Source organism: Papaver somniferum, chromosome 2 (assembly GCF_003573695.1).
Source record: "Papaver somniferum cultivar HN1 chromosome 2, ASM357369v1, whole genome shotgun sequence".
In the NCBI taxonomy this organism is placed as follows: domain Eukaryota; kingdom Viridiplantae; phylum Streptophyta; class Magnoliopsida; order Ranunculales; family Papaveraceae; genus Papaver; species Papaver somniferum.
In genome coordinates, this window is record NC_039359.1 from 213999551 (window position 1) to 214018003 (window position 18453).

Consider the following 18453-nt stretch of genomic DNA (forward strand, 5'->3'; position numbering starts at 1 on the left):
TGGGTAAATCTTTATCACTGTCTTTAGTAGGGAAAAAAACAACTTATGATATTCTCTATCATACCTTTCTAACATACTAAAAGCTCTTTCAAACACTAGTGCAGCCTCTAGCATCAAGAATGTGTTGTTCCACACTAGTGAAAAATGGGTGTTTAGCAACCCACTTCAGAGACCCTCATTGACCGTAGTCATCCCGTTGACCAAACATAGCTGTCTCTGATATAATAAAAAAAATGCGAAAAATACGAGAGCTTAATAAACAGTCTCTGAATAAAAAAATTTATTTACCATTTTATCCCTCAGGGAACTACCGATTCAGCGACCTCTGATCATTGTCTGGGGATTGAAACTAATTGATCTAACGGCTGGGATTAAGATACCTATCTCTTTATTAAAACCATAAAAAGGTTATCCGTTATTTTCTCTTCTCTCCTCGCATCCCTTCACTATTTTTCTCTGGTTTCTCCGCCTTCACCGCTTCCATCACCACCACAGGCAATAGATCAGCATCCTCCACTTCCATCACCACCACAACCATACCTACTGCTTCATCTTCTCGATTGATTTTTGTATGCTCAAAATCAACGAAACACACAAAAAACCTTAAAAACAAATTTGTATAGACTCTCACTTCACAAATTGAAACTCACTGTTAGAAATCAAAGCTTTATCTGAACCCATATCTGAACTAAAACCCATGTATCAGAAGAAATCAAGAGGAAGCTTTCTAACCCTAAATTTATAGTTGTTTTGTTCTTGAAATCATCAGGATAATATCAGTTGCTCTTGAAATCATCAGGGTAATGTCAATCTTGTTCTTATTCATAAATCAAACCCTAATTTCATAAAGGAAACCTGTAGATTTCAAATTATGTTTATATTTGGAATAAAATTAGGGATTTTATTTGGGGGGTTTGTTAGGGTTTCATTAAATTGTGGTTGTAGAATTTTAATTAATTTTTTCCCGAATTGGTATCGAAATTCTTGGATTGGGTTTGAGTTTATGCAGACGAAACCGTTAAATTAGGGTTTAATTTTTTTTTCTTGGAACTGTATCAGGTAATATTTGGCTTTGCAATTTAAGACATGGTTTGATTTTGTGGATAAGGATTTTGTTGTCAGTTAATGCTTGATTTTTTCTTGATTTGCAGAGGGAGTATTATTGGTTTTTGATTACCGTCAATTGAGTTTTTGAGGACTTATTTGAATCTACCATATGAGATTGTGCCTAATACTTTGAAGAAATCTGCTCAAACTGGTAGAGCAGCATAGGGTGATCATCCTAGGTAGGATTTGTTGATGTTTTTCTCCTCTTGTTTTGAATTTGATGTGTTGTAGAATTTGATTTTTGATTGTTGTTTGTGTTTTTAGGGTTTAATTTGTTGTTGTTGTTGTGGTGTAATTAGGCGCAATTACGAAGGTGGTGACAGACCAAGATTTAATGACAACTGAGGTGGATGTTGCGGTGGACCAAGAGGGGGAGCACCAGGGGAGTTTGGAGCAGATAAAGCTGGTGCTCCAGCTGAGCATCAACCATAATTTAAGGTTCAAATATAGTCCCTTAGTTATAAGTGAACTGTTAATGGCTTCTTTGCTTTATTTTAGCAAAATAAGAGAAGAGATGAATTTTGTTGATCATATTCTCTTGTTTGTCACTGATTTGTAATGCCTGAATTGTTCATGCATCTTGTCTTGTTGGTTACTGATATGTAATTCATGATATGATTTTGGTATGTGTTACGAGTTCATGTGTTAGACATGTTTGCTGAGCAGAAAACTGTGATATATTTAGTAATGTTGTGAGTTGGATCATGTCATCTATTTGCACATTGTATTCAGTAGTTTACGGAATTTAGGAAAAAAAAGCCTTGTTACTTTGTTAGATTTCTCTGTTGGGAAGTTAGTTCCATTATCTGCGATGCTAACTGGTTGAGACTTTCAATATTTTTTGTAATTTTCGAATTCATTATTTGTGAGAGATCTAACTACAGAAGCATGTGCCGAGTTAGCTTCGCTTCCCATTTTAGTGAACTGGTAATCTCATTGATCTTCATGAGAGTTTGGATGAGACCTCCTGTTTTTTGTTGTTTTATTGACTTTGCTTTCAAATCACTGATCGCGTACAAAGTCATTTTAATCTTTTCAGCTCATGGTCCCGTTCTTGTTAAATGATATTCTGATTGTTTCTGAAAGATAGTTCTTGGGTAATCAAGTTTATTTGATGGTAATTTTTATTGAGCTACATAATTTCAGAATTTTGGATGATTCTGTTATTCATTATAATTATATTGCATGAATTCTATTAGTCAATACTGTAAGTTTTATATGTTAACAGTAATTGGATATAACATGAGTGATTCTAAATTCGTTACTATTTTGTTAGTCAACCATGATTGTTTATTTAGTTCATTTTGTGTTTCAGGAGATGGCGCTGCAGGCTCAGGTCTTCCTTAAGTGGAAGATCGTTTCTTTTATGCTCTATTGAATAATGAGGTTTAGCGTTAGCCTTAACCACATAATGGATGTTAGATATTTAAGTTTGAAGAAAGATGCTCAAACTGGTAGAGCACCTAAGCTAAGAAAATCATACTGTCTTCTTAGAAAGGTCTAAGAGGTGGAGCACCAGGAGAAAGGTCTGGTTACTTTAACATCAGTTATCAACTTCAGGTAGATTCTCTTTTATTTTCTTGCTTAGGTTTAACTGTAATAGTTTAGATTTGTTGATTTATGCTGGACTGCATGAGTAACAACTAATATGTATGATATTAATAATGTTAAGATAACATTTGGTTATCAAAATTAATCTCATCTGTGGGGTATCGCCATGGATCTCACAATCGTTTCTAGCTAATGACTTTTTTTTTTTATCTTTTGGTAGTGAAGTTTGATAAAAAAAATTGGGGAGCAATTACGATTAGAAAGGATGAAGAACAGAGCTTGGAAAACTCGTATTTGTGCTCTTGAGGATATGAGATCTCCAACAACTCAGAACTCTCGCAGTAGGAACTGTCCATTCTATGAATGATAATCGTCAGGTAGTATTCAATTCTTATGGTTTACTGCTTGCTGCAAAAACTAGTGAATTTTCTTCCTCACTTAGTTGTAACACACCATGGAGATTATGTTTTTCAATTTGTATGTAAGGGCACACTCTATGGCAGTCCATCAAGTCTGTTTTGATTCAACCTGTTTTGTATGGCTTGTATTCCATTTCCCCTTCGAGTGTCTAATAGAAGCTACAATTAAATATGAAGAAGATCTTCAACCTGGTTATAGGCAGATTAGATCACTAAAACTGTTATGTGAGGGATAATTAATAATATGACAAACAATGCGAAGACTGTGATAATTCTTCTTATATTTATATCATTATTGAAGAGGTCTTATTTGTGGATCCTTAAAGCTCTGTGCATCACTAATGAAGTTTCTATTCTTAGGGCTTGCAATGAAAGTGGTGCCAAGGGCTGCGAGGTTGTTTCCTTAACTGCAGAGTAAGCTTTCATGTGCTTCTTTAAGAGTAAGTTCATCATTGCAACTTGTATTACTCACGACTGTTTCGTATCCTTAAAATATTTCATTATGCAGAATGTTTGATTTATCTTTTTCAGGTTTTTGGATTCTTAGAGTTCAAGAAGCTAGCCGATCGGAAATGACTTGCTGGTTTTTAGTTTCCACCTGAATACTTTCTCAGTATTTCATCTTTTTTGTGTAGTTTTACACCCAATGGATAAAATGGATGAATGTTAAATTTCTCAGTTTGATTATAAATTTCAATTTAATTTGAAGTTGCATTTGAATTTCAGTTAAATTTGAGGTTGCATTTGAATTTCAGTTTAACTGTAGTTTGACTTAAATACCAGTAAGATTAATTCAGATTCAGACATTTCAGCTGATCTGAATCTGAATTTTTTTTTATATTATAATTCAAATCTACGACCAGTATCGCGGGTCATCATCTAGTTACTGTAAGAAACGGTCTCTGTTCACAGACCCACGTAATAATGGTCCTGTAATTAAAAAACTCTTTATAAACGACCCATTCAGAGAACCCTAGAACAGGTCGTTTAACTCGTATATATGACGTATCCTGGCGGTCGCGGAATTGCTATTTTCCACTAGTGCCATCTAGTCTTAACATCTAATATCAAGACTATCTTAGACTATATTCCAACTAAACTTGCAAAATGCCTAAGCTTAGCCAACCTAGCTAGAGAACTCTTTATATACTTGACAAATGACCTTATTCTTGCATTTGATTTGTTGTAGACCCTTACAACATCTTTTACAGCAAGTGCAAGTACATGAGCTGCACATCTTACCTGAAAAGATGTAGATTCATACAAATATATTAGATTTTTGTACAAAGTAATAACTAATAAACACAATTCTAACTAGGAAGTAAAAAAAAAACATATACATATACTTACATGCAAGTACTTGGCTCTCTCTTCTGCCCTTGTCATTGAAACAATACTAGTGGTCAAATAATCCATTGCTACCTTGTTGGCACTAGCATTATCCAAAGTGACAGAAAAAACATCTTTAAGCCCCCATACAGACAAGCACTTCTCCAATATCTCACCAATATCAATTCCTTTGTGACCACTAACCGAAGTGAATGATGAAAAACAAAGACAAAAATTACTTGCACTCTATCGGATCAACCTTATATGTTGATAGTACATATATCTAAGACTTTATAAAGCATAAATGATGAGAAAACAAAGACAAGTCTCAGTTAAGAACAACATATGGACACCCCTAATAGATTGCTAGAGATTTCAGCATCAACAAAATTCCAAAATCAATATAAATAGACAATTGGAACGAATAAAGAACTTTATATGCTACATATGGACACCCCTAATAGATTGCTAGAGATTTCAGTTCACTAACCCCTTCTCTAACCATCCAAATTGCAACTCCGAGTTTCAAAAATTCAACCCATTCTATGTACATTAACACAAAACATCCCAACTGCAAACAAAATCACTCTTGACTAATGCATCTAGTCAAATGTATAAGATCAAATCAACTCTCCACTACTCCTAATTCAGTTGAAATTGAATCCATCCAAGATTATCAACTTAACTGACTATTCAACACTCATTTATAATTACAAACCAAACCAGTTTAATTGATTATTCAACTCCCAATGCAGTTCACAATTCACTGTTCTATTAAACATCACAAAAGCTACAAACTTACACAAAATTAACTAAGCAAAATTGAACTGATTACAAGCATATAGCAGACTGCAGACCCTAACTAACTCCTAGACTAGACCCAAAAACTCCATCAACAGGAAACATAAATAAACTCCATCATTTCTAGTATCTTTCAAACATAAATATCTCCACAAAGTTGATCATTAGAAACCCATCTAAAATTTACAGTCCAAAAATAAACAGAGGAAGAAAGAAATGATTTACCTTTGGTTGAGAATTTGAGATTAAGGGTGCAGAGAGATAGCAGAAAATTCCAAAACCCTAGAATCTGTCATGCAAATCATTATGTTATAAACTTATAATCAAACTAATGAAGCTCAAATTAAATAATACAGATATAGATCGCATTTTACCTAATCAAATGATTAAGGAATCAGAAGATTCATAACAAATATATCGAGATTTCGGGTACCCAATTCGCTCCTCAGTCTAAATTTAATCAAAATAGAAAGAAAAAAAAACATCACAGATTCACAATCATAATCATAATCAAAGGAATTAGTTACCTGTTGTAGACTTCTTGTTAACTTATTGAATGAATCAAACAACCAGTAATGGATTTGGTGGTATGTTCTTATGAACACGGCGAAGAAGGAATTTTTTTTTGACACACTTCTGTCTCTATCCCTAACCTCATTTCTATATATACTATAAATCTACCACCGTTAGATTAAATATAAATCTAACGTTCACAATTGATCGGTACGGTTCGGCACGGGATAAGGGTAGGGCCGAGTACATGTACCTCCCTAGCCCCGGTTCCTATTTTTTGGACCGGTACCTGTACCCCCTTCCTCGATTAGGTACAAAATCAGGTACGGTTTCCATCGGTTCCGGGACGATCCGTCGGTCCGGCTCAGTTCCTGTGCACCCTTAGGCGTATCAAAGAGTTGTAGCTTGCCAAGTAGGTCGTAACTCGGCCAGTTGGAAGCAAAATTCTCTGATCCGTCAAAATTAACCTTCTCTATTGTGTTTTGTAAGCGAACCGTCTCACAGGCTCACCGCTTTACTTTCAATGATACCATTTGGAATTGCTGCTGTGACTAGGTTTGCTCTCTCGCTCGCTCGAAATATAATTATGAATACACTTCACTAATTAATCCTACACTGTCATTTTGTGTTCATGTATATCTCAGTACTACTTTAGTTTTAATCGAATTAAGTGATGGCAGACAAAAAACCAACCACTTTTAGCGGTCTCTAGCGTTGTGATTATAGCAAGAATTATGACGGTCACATTAACTCTTGCTTGTTACTGCTAACTCAGAGACGAGTTATTTCCGAGAAGGGGGATTGATGCAAAACATTACTTTTTAATTACAGACGTAGCATAAAAGGTACTTGTCTTTCTATGTTTCCTAGTTTAGAGCCTATATAAACATGCATTCTCTATAATACAACACACATTACTTTGAAGATTAAAAAGACATAGCATTATTATTCTTTTTCAATAATTTTTAGTTCAACTTGTTTCCCTTCTCATCTCTGCAGTCTCTGCAATTTCAGAATTGCCTTCATCTCTTAACAATCTCTTATCAATCTACATTAATGTCTCAAGCTTCTTAAGACTCATTCATAAGTCACTACAAGAAAATATAGCTATTGCTACAGCATATATTGCCACACCTTTAATATAAGTGTTGCAAAAGCAAATCTCTACTCATTCATAAATCACTGCTGCAAATTGAAAATTTTGACACACAACTGTAGCAAGTGTGGCAAAAAAAGTGTAATCTCATGCTGCAACAATAAGATTGGTGCTGCAAAAAAGACTTCTTGCTACATAGGTTATCACGACACTAGTAGGGGTTTATGCCATAACTATAGGGTGCTGCAATATATTAAGTTTCTTGTAGTGAGTTGGGACTAACTGACGACACAAATCCATTGTGATAAGACAAGTTGGTGACTACCCAAATCTCAATATTTACAACGTGACTTGATTTCCAAGGGTGTACACGTTAGTTTCTAAATTGAGAAGTTGTTCTCTTTGACTCTTGTAGTAGGAAACTGTTTTAAATTAGGAAGTTGACTTAGCTTGCTGATCAAGTTCTTCCTGTATGTATGTATGTATGTATATATATATATATATATATATATATATATATATATATATATATATATATATATCAAAGTCTCTCTATAATCGTGAAAAGTTTCTTTCCCTCTTGTAGGAGTTAAATATCGCACACGATAATAATTACCCGAAGTAAATAATACAACCTGAGCGAAGAGCATCGCACACAACAAAGTTGAGATGACGTACCGGATGATGTCAACAAAGTCACGATTAAAGTGTGAAGAACTATGCGAAGAAGTATGCTATGCGAAGGTGAGAGATTGTATATGAGCGAATATGTCGCATAGTGATCCCGAAAATAATGGGATTCTTAGATGTCATCCACTATGTAAAATCCTATATAAAGGAGAGAGTAATTGTTTCTGGGAGGATTCTAAGAGAAGTCTTGATCAAGAAATAGGGAGAAAAAGAGAGAGAGTGAGGGTTTCAAGTAAAATTATTGTAATACTTGAATCTGTCTTGTAAGCATTCTTAATCTTCAATTAATAAAACAAGAGTTCATAATGATCACCTAGAAAATATATCAGTTTTAGTGGAGTGTAGTTGTAAGGTTTCTTACAACTACATTTTTGGCGCTAGAAAACAGCTATGGATGTTAATTTCTGTTAGTATATCATAGATTTTAAGGAAAAAAGTGAGATCTAAAAATTTATAAATGGTAAGGATCGAGTCTGTTGTTGAACAAGGAATGACAACTAGAAGAAGTAACAGATTTGCTGAACGAAGACGAATTACAAATCTTGAGCAACAAGAGGAAAGAATGGAAGAACATCAAAGAACAGAAATTTCAATTGGATCTTAGCGAGAACAAGGACAGAATAATGATATAGATTATGATAGAGTGAGTGTGCATACTGCGATGACGAATTCTACAGACGAAGGACAGAAAATTAGGAACGAAGAACCAATTACAGCGAGTGAAGGAAATATGACTATTGCAGAGCTTAGGCAAAGATTACTAATTGAAAGAAATAGAGAAGAAGATGAGCGTGCGAATTTAATCCGTCAAAATGATGATTTACGAGAAGAGAATCTTAGATTACAAGAACAAAGGTCAAGGAGTGCTACACGCTCAAGGTCAAGATCCAGTAGGATTTCTTCCCGACAGAGCCATCTAATCGAAGAAATGATAAGCAAAGGAAACATTTGGAAGTCATTGAAGAAAACTCGCAAGAAGATGAAAATTTGAAAGATCAAAGGGAAAGGAGACGTATAATTGACTTAGCAACTAATCGATATGAACACCCACGCGAACTTCTTCGTCGTGCAAATACTAATTGTGAAAGGGAAGAAGGGGATCCAAGGCAAGGACAAACCGTTAGATGAAAACCTGATTAGATTCACGCTAATATCTTTCAACCGTTAGATCGAACTTAGCTTGTTATAAACAAATGAAATGCACATTTATTTAGGTTTGTGTAACCGTACCTAAACGTTTACACCTAGTTGGTTCAACAGTAGTTAACCAAATGGTTAGCCATATGAGCACTTTCATATCAACCATATTCATCTTCACCATAACTAGTTCTAATGACTCAAAATAACTAGTTAGAGAGTTGTTCAATTGCTTAGATCTTATAGAAGTATACAAGATAAAATCGAAGCAAAATCGGTTTTGATTCACTCGAATCGATTCATGAACATTATAGGCATGGTTTGCAAATTGCATTTCTTATTATATAAATGTTTTAGTTCATGAATAAACCAATTTTTGAAAGTAACACACTTAAGTATGCGTACTTAAGTAACCGGATTTGAGTTTGTTTTGGTTTTCAAACTCAGAAGAAATTCACGGACGTGAAATTTCCGCCAGTATGTGTACGGTACGCATACTTAGGTAACCAGATTGAGTTGGTTTTGATTTCCAAACTCAGCAGAAATTCACGGTCGTGAACTTCCACCAGTATGCATACGGGTACGCATACTTACCCAGTCTCCATCAACCATTTAGTACACAAACAATTATGCATACATTTGGTTCCCGGTTTTGGACTTATACACTAATGTGCGAACACACTATATGCTTATATACAAAGATGGTTGCATATTCTAAACTCTCATTTCAATCATTGAAACATTCTTAGAGGATGTTAAATAGAGGTTATTCAAACACTATTTTTCATCAAAGCAATTTTCAAGATATTGAAATAATCAACATGACTTTCGGCTCGAAATAGCAAATGTGTATAGTCGAAATCTATATAGCAATACGAATTTTGTCTCAAGATAGGAGATAGATTAGATAGACTTTTGAGTGATATATAAGTTCAAGTCTCCACATACCTTTTAGTCGATGAAGTTCCACCAGTTCCTTGAGTAGTTTTTCGTCTTTGTATGATGAACGCCGTGGAGTCTAGAGCTCAACTACACTTTCTATCCTAGTCCGAGACTTAGCTATAAGTAGATTAGAAATCAAGACTTATAGTTTTGACAACTAAACTTGACAAACAAGCTTGAGATAGCAACGCTTGCGATTTCGACCGAGCAGTTCTCTAACAATCCCCCCTTTGTCAATTTTAGTGACAGAACTATCAATACAAGTGGAATACAAAATAAAAAACTTTGCAGCTTCTCTTCCACATGCATGATCTCCTTGGTTCTTCAACATTACTGGAAAACTTCGTCACTTCCAACTACTCCAATGATTCCAAAGATATTAAATGTAGCATCAACGTTGTTGAAGATCCGTAGCCATAACAATGAGAAAACAAAATCTCTCAATCATTGTTACACAGTGTCATAGTATAATTACACAGCATCAAAGTTCAATTGTATCACAACTTCGATAAAAATAATATGGTGATATGTATCACTCCCCCTTAGTCAATACTCCATCTCACATGGAAACCATTCCTCCTTATATAATGATCCGAAAACCATATGTATTTGTAGTGTGAACTACACATTAATTCTCCCCCTTTTTGTCAATAAAATTGGCAAAGGTACGAAAACTAGTGGGATCCTAATGAAATCTCCATAGAGACATTTCATGACCAAGAAAAAACACATATCAACTTTTTAGATGCAATCATATAACCGAAACTAAATGCATTCATCAAGGAGTTTATAAACATACAAGATAACCCCTACAAAATTCCACAGAGCACTCCCCACAAAGACTTGGAAATTAAGCACAAGTTCAATTAAGACCTCTCCCCCATAAAATGTCATTTCCGAAAGAACAACAAGAGCGACCTTACTTTTACAAAAAAAGAAGGATTTCTTTGGACAACAACAAATCACATAAGAATATGAATTTGTATCCAAAATACTTAATTAAGTTAACCACAAGAGAACCCTTGATTAATTCAATCGGAAATGCTCAACAAAAGAGAACTTACAGAGCCACACAATATATACATAAAAATATGGATCAGAAAAGATCAATACTGCGGAATAAACAAAGATTAATTCTATCTTTCATCACTATTTGCATAATGACATACATAGAGTTAATCTTTGTAAACAAAAGTTCATCCTTTCTTCCATCAATATTTTCATAATGACATAAAAGGCTTAACTTTTGTTCACGTATGGGACAATCACGATTCACAGACGCAAACACACATATCCCATAACAAGTTGCAATATATAAAACCATAAAGATTAATACTGCAAAATTATCTTCCAAACCAACTTTAGAATTTAAACAAATAAATCTAAAAATATTAAAGATGAAAACAATGGACATAGCTATGTGTAATCAGAATAATGGCTATTCCAAACTCTAGTTATTATTCTTAAAACACAAGAATAAAATTCTCATAAGAAGTTTCCTAGACATTGAGACCTCTGAAAAATTCTTTATCGTCCCCGAACTCCTTGTAGTCAACAGCCATGGGAACATATGGTTTGTGAAGACAGGAGTCAATTCCAACAAACATTCTAGGCTGAAGATGTCGAATCATGGCCTTTTGAATTTCGAGAGTTCTCATAACACAAGCCTTTATTTGTTGAATCTTCTTTCTTGTCTCCTTCAACTCTTCAAGAACATCAGAAAGCTTCTGAGAATTTGAAGGAACAGCTCTTGGCTTCCTCACATTCCTTCTTTTTCTTTCAAAGTTGGAGGTAACGGAGAATCTTTCTTTTTCCTTCGTGATTGATGGCTTAACAATCATATTGACATCTTTTCCATCGGAAGACATGATGCTTGAAGTATCCATAAGCGTATGGATTTGTGAGAGGAAATCACACTTCAACAAGCAGTCTTAAGTTAAAAAAAAGATTCAGGGAAGGAAAAAGGAATGTAGGGTTACGAAACCTTTATGCGCTTTAAAGGATTCACGTATGCATAACTCATACCATATAAAAGGTTGAATTTTCAATTTTAACCCTCTTTTATTGATTAACCAGGGAAGACCTTTCCAATATCAATTAGATATGGAAAAATTCCAATGTTGCAAAATAAGAAAAGCTCAAAAAGAAAAGAAAACAAATTTTAAACCATTTTTATTTTTCAAAAGCCTGAGATGTGTAGAATTTTGTCTCTTTTGATCAGGCACATGAGACAAGATGCACTCACCAACACACTTTAAATTGTGCTTGGATGAAAAATAATCTGTCCACCATATCCCTTTTGATCGGAATTCATATAACCCTGTTTCTCATAATGTTTAGACCACAAATTTCTTTCTAATGGTCTTGCCTTATCCTTGGAAACTAACTTCTTTGACGAAGATAAAATCTTACATACCTCAGCGGTCTTCTGAACAAGTTTGAGCTTGTTTGCTAATAGATTTTCTCTTCGTTGAATTTTGTTAACATGTCTCAATTTGTGTTTATACTTGTAACACTTTGAAAGTTCATGACCCTTGAGTGAACAATATGAGCATGTCAACCTGGAATATGATTCAGGTATCCGAGATGTACAAGCTGCTAGACACATATTAAAACCTGAAAAATTAGACAAAGAGTCTCCAACGGAAAGGTCAATTTTTTCTTCCAGATTGGTTGAGTTCTCTTCTGAAAGAATATTAAGATTGATATATGTATCGCTAAAATTATTAAAATCAATATTTTCACATAGAAGTGCAACACTTGATTTTTCGTCTTCAATTAGAATCATAGTTGTCAGACATTTCATCAAGAGTTGCAGCAAGACCTTTGTTCCAAGAGTATTTATTTCGATTTGGACACTCATTTGCAAAATGACCAAAACCTTTACACTTAAAGCACTGAAGCATATCCTAGTCATCAGTCTCATCATTATCCCTGTTTTTAGGAGGAACACGATTATAGGGCTTAACTGATGACCTGGATTTATCTCTGGAGAACCGTTTACTTCTCTTCAAAAGAAGAATCCTAAACTGTCTAGTGATTAACGAGACTGACTTGTCAAGATCTTCATCTGATGAATCAGCCTCAGAAAGATCATCTTCAGAGATGCAAACACTTTTAATTTTATCAAGTAATTTAGTGTTCTTTTGTGCTTAGAAAGCAACATCCTTCCCAGATTTGGATGTATGCTCATGATCAAAGATCTCTAACTTCCCAACCAGAGTATTTCTGGAAAGCGTTGCGAGATTATTTCCTTCAACGGTGGCATGCTTCTTAAATCGTATCTAGATGGCAGGGATCTGAGAATCTTCATCACAATGTCCTTTTCAGGAATAGTCATACCCAATGCAAAAGATGCATTAACAATTTCAGACACTTTATGATTAAACTCATCAAATGAATCTTCATCTGCTTTTAAGATATCCCAGGCTAGATTCTTTTTCACAGGTATTCCCTTCAAAGATATCCCAATCAAAATTTAGGTTTTGAAGCCTAGATTCTTTTTCACAGGTATTCCCTTCAAATACGGTTTTTAAGATATCCCAGACTTCTTTGGACTTCGTTCAGTAGTCACATGATGATGAAGATCTGGGATAATGGCATGTATGATAGCATTTAAGCCGTCAGAATTTTTCTTTGCAACAAGGATTTCTTCTGGACTATATCTACCAATATCCTTAGGTTTGGATACATCTCCTTTTGTATTAACTGGAGGATCATAGCCATTAACAACACGTACCCATGTTTGAAAATCACGAGATTGAAGAAAAGCACGCATAGCGATTTTCCACCACAAGTTGTTTGAGCCATCAAAGACTGGTGGTACGTTTATGGAGATAAAATTTCTGTCTAGAGTCAGATCGCTACAAACACAAACTTATAAGGTCTTTAAACGTGTTTGCCTGCTCTGATACCAATAGAAAAAGTTGGGGTCTAACAACCTCACCAAATATTTCGCTTACACTACACCATTTTAAGGTATTAGCAACATATGATAGATGTTGCTAAATGGGGTCGAACAGGCTTTTGCCGTTGCTAAACACGGTGTCACAATTTTTAGCAACGGCATCAGCTCTGTTGCTAATCCCGGTCAGCAATGCGCCGTTGCGAAAAATTTTATTCGCAACAACTACCTGTTGTTGCTAATCTATTGCTAATTACAGGAACACCGAACACCCTTACCCGGAACTAGATACTGTTGGTTCTGGTTTTAATTTAGCAACCAAGCTCCTACGTTGCTAATTTTTTGCAACGACAAAAAGAAGAAGGTCAAGTCTATGTTTATTGACCTAGTCAAAATTCATTTCCCTCACATTTCCCCTCCTGCAATTACCCAGTTCCCCATATTCAACATCCCCACATATATACAAACTAGAATGGCCATACAAAACTGTATTTGTGATACACAAACTACAATGGCCATACAAAACTGTATTTGTGATACACAAACTACAATCGCCATACAAAACCGTATTGCTGAGAATCACCACCACATGATATTATTATAAAAGAAAGGATTCTTCAATTCATACAAATGTACACAAGTAAACTGTATTGTTGAGAACCTAAAATTTTGTGACTGACATACAATATTCCACCCATGCTGATGTTCATAAATGGATGGGTAACCTAGTTTGTGTCAACTGACAGAGGCATTGGAAAATATGGAAAGAAAGACTAAAATATCACCAGAAGTATCACGAGACTCCGCTTGCTTAAACAATTTCCTCCGCAAATCATAGGTTGATTCAGCTGCCGTTACAGTATCACTAGACTACTGCTTTTTGACTTTAGCCCAAATACCTACGTAGTAACCAATTTAAAGTTTCAGTACTGAGGTCTCAAAAACAAACAACACTGTATTCATACACAAGTTAACCTTTGAATATTCACTAATAAAAGGAAAGTGCACCTACATACTAGCAAAAAGGTAAGACAGTAAAAATGATTGGAAACAAATAAGGATTCTCAAAAGCGAACCTGGTTTGTGCAATAAAACATTGGGTTCATGTTTTATCTATAAAAGGTTTTACGGGGTCTGTTGAACAACAGTAACAAGCTGTAGAGACGAGATAAAAACAATATAATCACTTTCTTTTATATTGATCAGGAACAAACAACTTCAATCAAATACTACTGCTGATAACTTACAGCATCGACAAATGGATCAAACGTTTCTTCAGCTAGGTATGCCAAAGTTGTTCCAGAATCAACAATGGTTCCTCGACTGTTTGATGTTGAGAAAACAACTAGATTAATAGGCACCATTTGCCAATTGATAGCAATACTTCGCAAATTCAAGTTATAGCGAGGCATGCAGAATTGAAAAGAGAGATCAATCATACTTTCCGTAAAAATAACATAAATATAACTAAACTCTTCGAAAGAAACTCCATAGTTAATTGGCAGTTCAGCTATATAATAGATTCTTGGTCTAACTGAAACCAAAATAGTTGCTCAGATTTCATAAGAATAGAAGAAGACAGGCTGAAAAAGAAGACAAGCTGAAAAAGAACTTACGACACAAAAAAAAAAGGAAATAGAGTTCACGTTCGAACACTAAAACGAGTGATAGATATTCCATGTAGAAAAGCTATGAAAGAAACGTAAAAAACGAAAGACATGTTGCTTTCGAGTTACATTAATATACAATCAAGCACACTCTAAGCAATTTAGGGAAGCTGAAACCTACAGAACAATAAATTGAAGGATACCAGGCTATGCTCAAGTTAGAGTAAAGAATCAAGCTTACCTTGTTTATATAAAGAGCCTCCACCATTTTCGCGGATCTGGCACCACACCAGGCAACTAATAATCTAAATAAACCAGTATCTAGTAAGGATCAGTACCATTAGGGTTAGTTGCAATTCAGATTCTCAACATACATCATAATTCAACATGTTAAAACGATTACTTACAACAAACCATAGAAGTTGACATGATTTATAACCACCGGAATCTCTAACAAGCAAGATACAGATAATCACTGCAAAACAGCATAACACATAATTCAAAACCCTCAAGAGTCCTTCAAGAGCAATATTGAACAATACAAAAAAAGATTCCTTCTGAATATCATCCATATCAGCCTTGTTTTCCACGAGAATCTTGTTGACATTGTCAGATGCATGCTGTTCAATGCTTCTGATCCAGTTTCTGATATCTGGTGATGCAAAAACAATTTTTTTTAACAGCTAATAGCCGAGGTAAGGGAATGAAGTCTACACCGTAATGATGTAACCTCATTGTGCTCAAGCAAGAGATGCAACCACCTCTTGGATCCAAAGAACCGTACTATACTAAGGAAAAATAATCCAATAGGTACAAATCGTGTGGTCCACAGGCTTTTAGCAAATCATTGTTTTCAGTAAACAATACGAATATCATTATGATTTCTGAAAAGCAAATCCAGCTATAAAAATTGTAAATATCTGCAAAAATAGGAGTGGGAAAGTATTGTTAAAAGAGGATTCATCGGTAACATCATACACCAACAAAATACCCATGGCTCCTCGGTAGTAAGCTGCACAGGAAAAAGATAACTCTCTAAGTGAAGTTGTTAAAAATTTGCAAAAAGTGAAGGCTCAAAACATAATAACCGGTATTAAATAGGAGCTGATTAAATGTCATAAGACCTAATAGATGCTGGAGACTCTGCTCTCCAGAATAGGGTATGTTTAAGCTAAGACGTCCAAAAATAAGCTTCATATAATACATGTCCGCAATCTATAAATCTCGGTGGCCTGAAACTGTAGTAGGAATATGAATTTAGTGATGAAAGTGCAATTTCATCGAAATCAGACCCTTGCCGTTTAGAAACGCGAAATGACAAAAGTACAAGTGAGAGTTAGTATAAGTAGCGTCATTTCGCAACAAGCATATGGTGATTTTATGCTTGAAATAACTTACTCAATAAAAATTCATTTTATGTATCAAGTGTCAATTACACGAACTGTGTTTGGACATTGTGTCAGTATCAAGCACTTTCCAAACACTAGCTATGCAGTAGCTAAGCCATACACACACCAAACAAAAATGCTTATCCATTCCATCATCGATAGCGTTAAGATTTACCGCCAACATTTTTAAAAACATTACTATTAGACCATACAAGAATGGCAGCACTAGTTTTCACATTTAACAGTGAATGGCTTGTCATACAACTGCTAGATTAATGTAGTGGCTATCCTATCAATGAAAAACCATGTATCAATGCCGGCTTGTCAAATTAAATGATAACATGAAAATCAACAGATATCATGGAATACACAGAGCTTTATAATCTAAAAGATAGGGGTAGGTCAAAGTGACAAGCTTTACTTTTTATTGTCACATGCATAAACAAACTTAAATGCACTTACGGACTAATTTCAAATAAGACTACAGTCATTTTCTACCATATTAGCTAGCTCATATGAAACCAAGAGTTACTTAAAGTATTGGTCGCTAAATTTTAAAGCTCCATACTTATGTACGGACTAAGAACATCTGTGAAATCAATGGTTTGCATGATACCATTAAATTAAGAACTGGAAAAACACCAACATAAATTTCATAAGAAGTATAGTGGATACATATAATGCTGGTTCTTAAATATCTATTATTCCAACTAAAGTTACCAATAGTCAACAGCTACTCACGGCATCGAACTACCACAAATTAATATAAAATTTGCAAACAGAAAACATTATCTATATACAGAAGAGTTCTGATCAAACTTAATATTTTAGCCTTCAGCTAACAACGAAGTTAAATAAAGCAAAGATGGGATTGTCATTTTACCTCTTCATCAAACAAATTGCAGGCATAAGCTCATATAAGGACTCACGTGAACCATATGGCATTATTATTAAAGAACTGAATCCAAAATCAAATGAATGTTAAAATAACCAACCTTGAAGCTACTAGTTGTTTATCTCCAAACCACCAAACAACTTTGAGATTACTCTTGGCACTATGACCGTTTTCGGCGACAATGCACATTTCTTTTCCTTCACCACCACCTTGATCCAGTGGAAGCTGAAATGAATTCATGTATCAAAAGAAAAAAATCTCTATAAACGAACAATGAAATGAAAGCACGATAAAACCTTACTTGACAAGTGACATATAAGGTGTGACACAACTGAGTCTTTCCAGAGCGGAATCCACCATACAATTCAGCAATAGAACCGGTCTCGATCCCTCCTGTTAGATGCTTAACCATGTAAGTTTTCAAAAAGTATCGAAACACGACAGTCTATATAGCCATAATCTACTAGTATTACCTTCTAAAACCTTGTCAAGTTCTCTTGATCCTGATGTTACCTGAATGATCTCTTGCCTTTGTGCATGAAGCTGACTAGCACTAGTAAAACCCAATGGAACCAATTTTGTCGCTGCTTCGAGGATCTTATCAACTTTAGCATCACTAATTCCTTTGATTAGAAGTAATCCTTTCGGAGGAGAGTATGCAACAGCTTCAACTGTGCATAGACTAGCATCTTTAAGCTTCTTTACATCAACTGAAGCTACCCCAGCTACCTTCAAAAACAACATAATCAAAACAAACCCCCAATGAGTGTAACCTTAAAAAACCATACTTTTTCAAGAAAATCCACAAATTACTCAAAACCTAAAGAATCAGAAAAATGCATTCTTTCGTAAAAATCCCCAAAATCAAAGAAAATCCTTTATTAATAATCAAGTAAAATAACACATCAAAACCCCTAAAATCCCGAAACCGAAGCACAAACCCAATGTTCAAAACATCAAGAAAATCCCCAAATTTAAGGATTTTTGTTGAGAAACAAACTAAACCCAGTAACATAATGATAGTTAGCAATAATAAAAGAACAAACCTGGATGGAAAAAGTGTAGAAAATAAAT

General features: G+C 34.8%; 2 long non-coding RNA genes across 4 annotated transcripts; one reads left to right on the plus strand and one right to left on the minus strand.

Annotated features, from left to right (window-relative positions):
- The first annotated feature begins 457 nt into the window (after positions 1–457).
- LOC113354528 lies at positions 458–3795 on the plus strand. Of its 3 annotated transcripts, XR_003361930.1 has the most exons (7): positions 458–800; positions 1152–1286; positions 1407–1545; positions 2423–2667; positions 2879–3035; positions 3438–3517; positions 3609–3795. It is a non-coding gene; the product is annotated as an uncharacterized LOC113354528 (long non-coding RNA). The 3 variants fall into 3 exon arrangements; XR_003361929.1 differs by having other exon boundaries at positions 458–1286; XR_003361931.1 differs by having other exon boundaries at positions 458–1286; positions 3438–3491; positions 3609–3774.
- Positions 3796–14060: 10265 nt separating this feature from the next.
- Positions 14061–15442, minus strand: LOC113354529. Its single transcript, XR_003361932.1, has 4 exons — positions 15338–15442; positions 14737–14812; positions 14566–14644; positions 14061–14388 (listed from the first exon to the last, which is right to left on the minus strand). It is a non-coding gene; the product is annotated as an uncharacterized LOC113354529 (long non-coding RNA).
- Positions 15443–18453: the final 3011 nt, after the last annotated feature.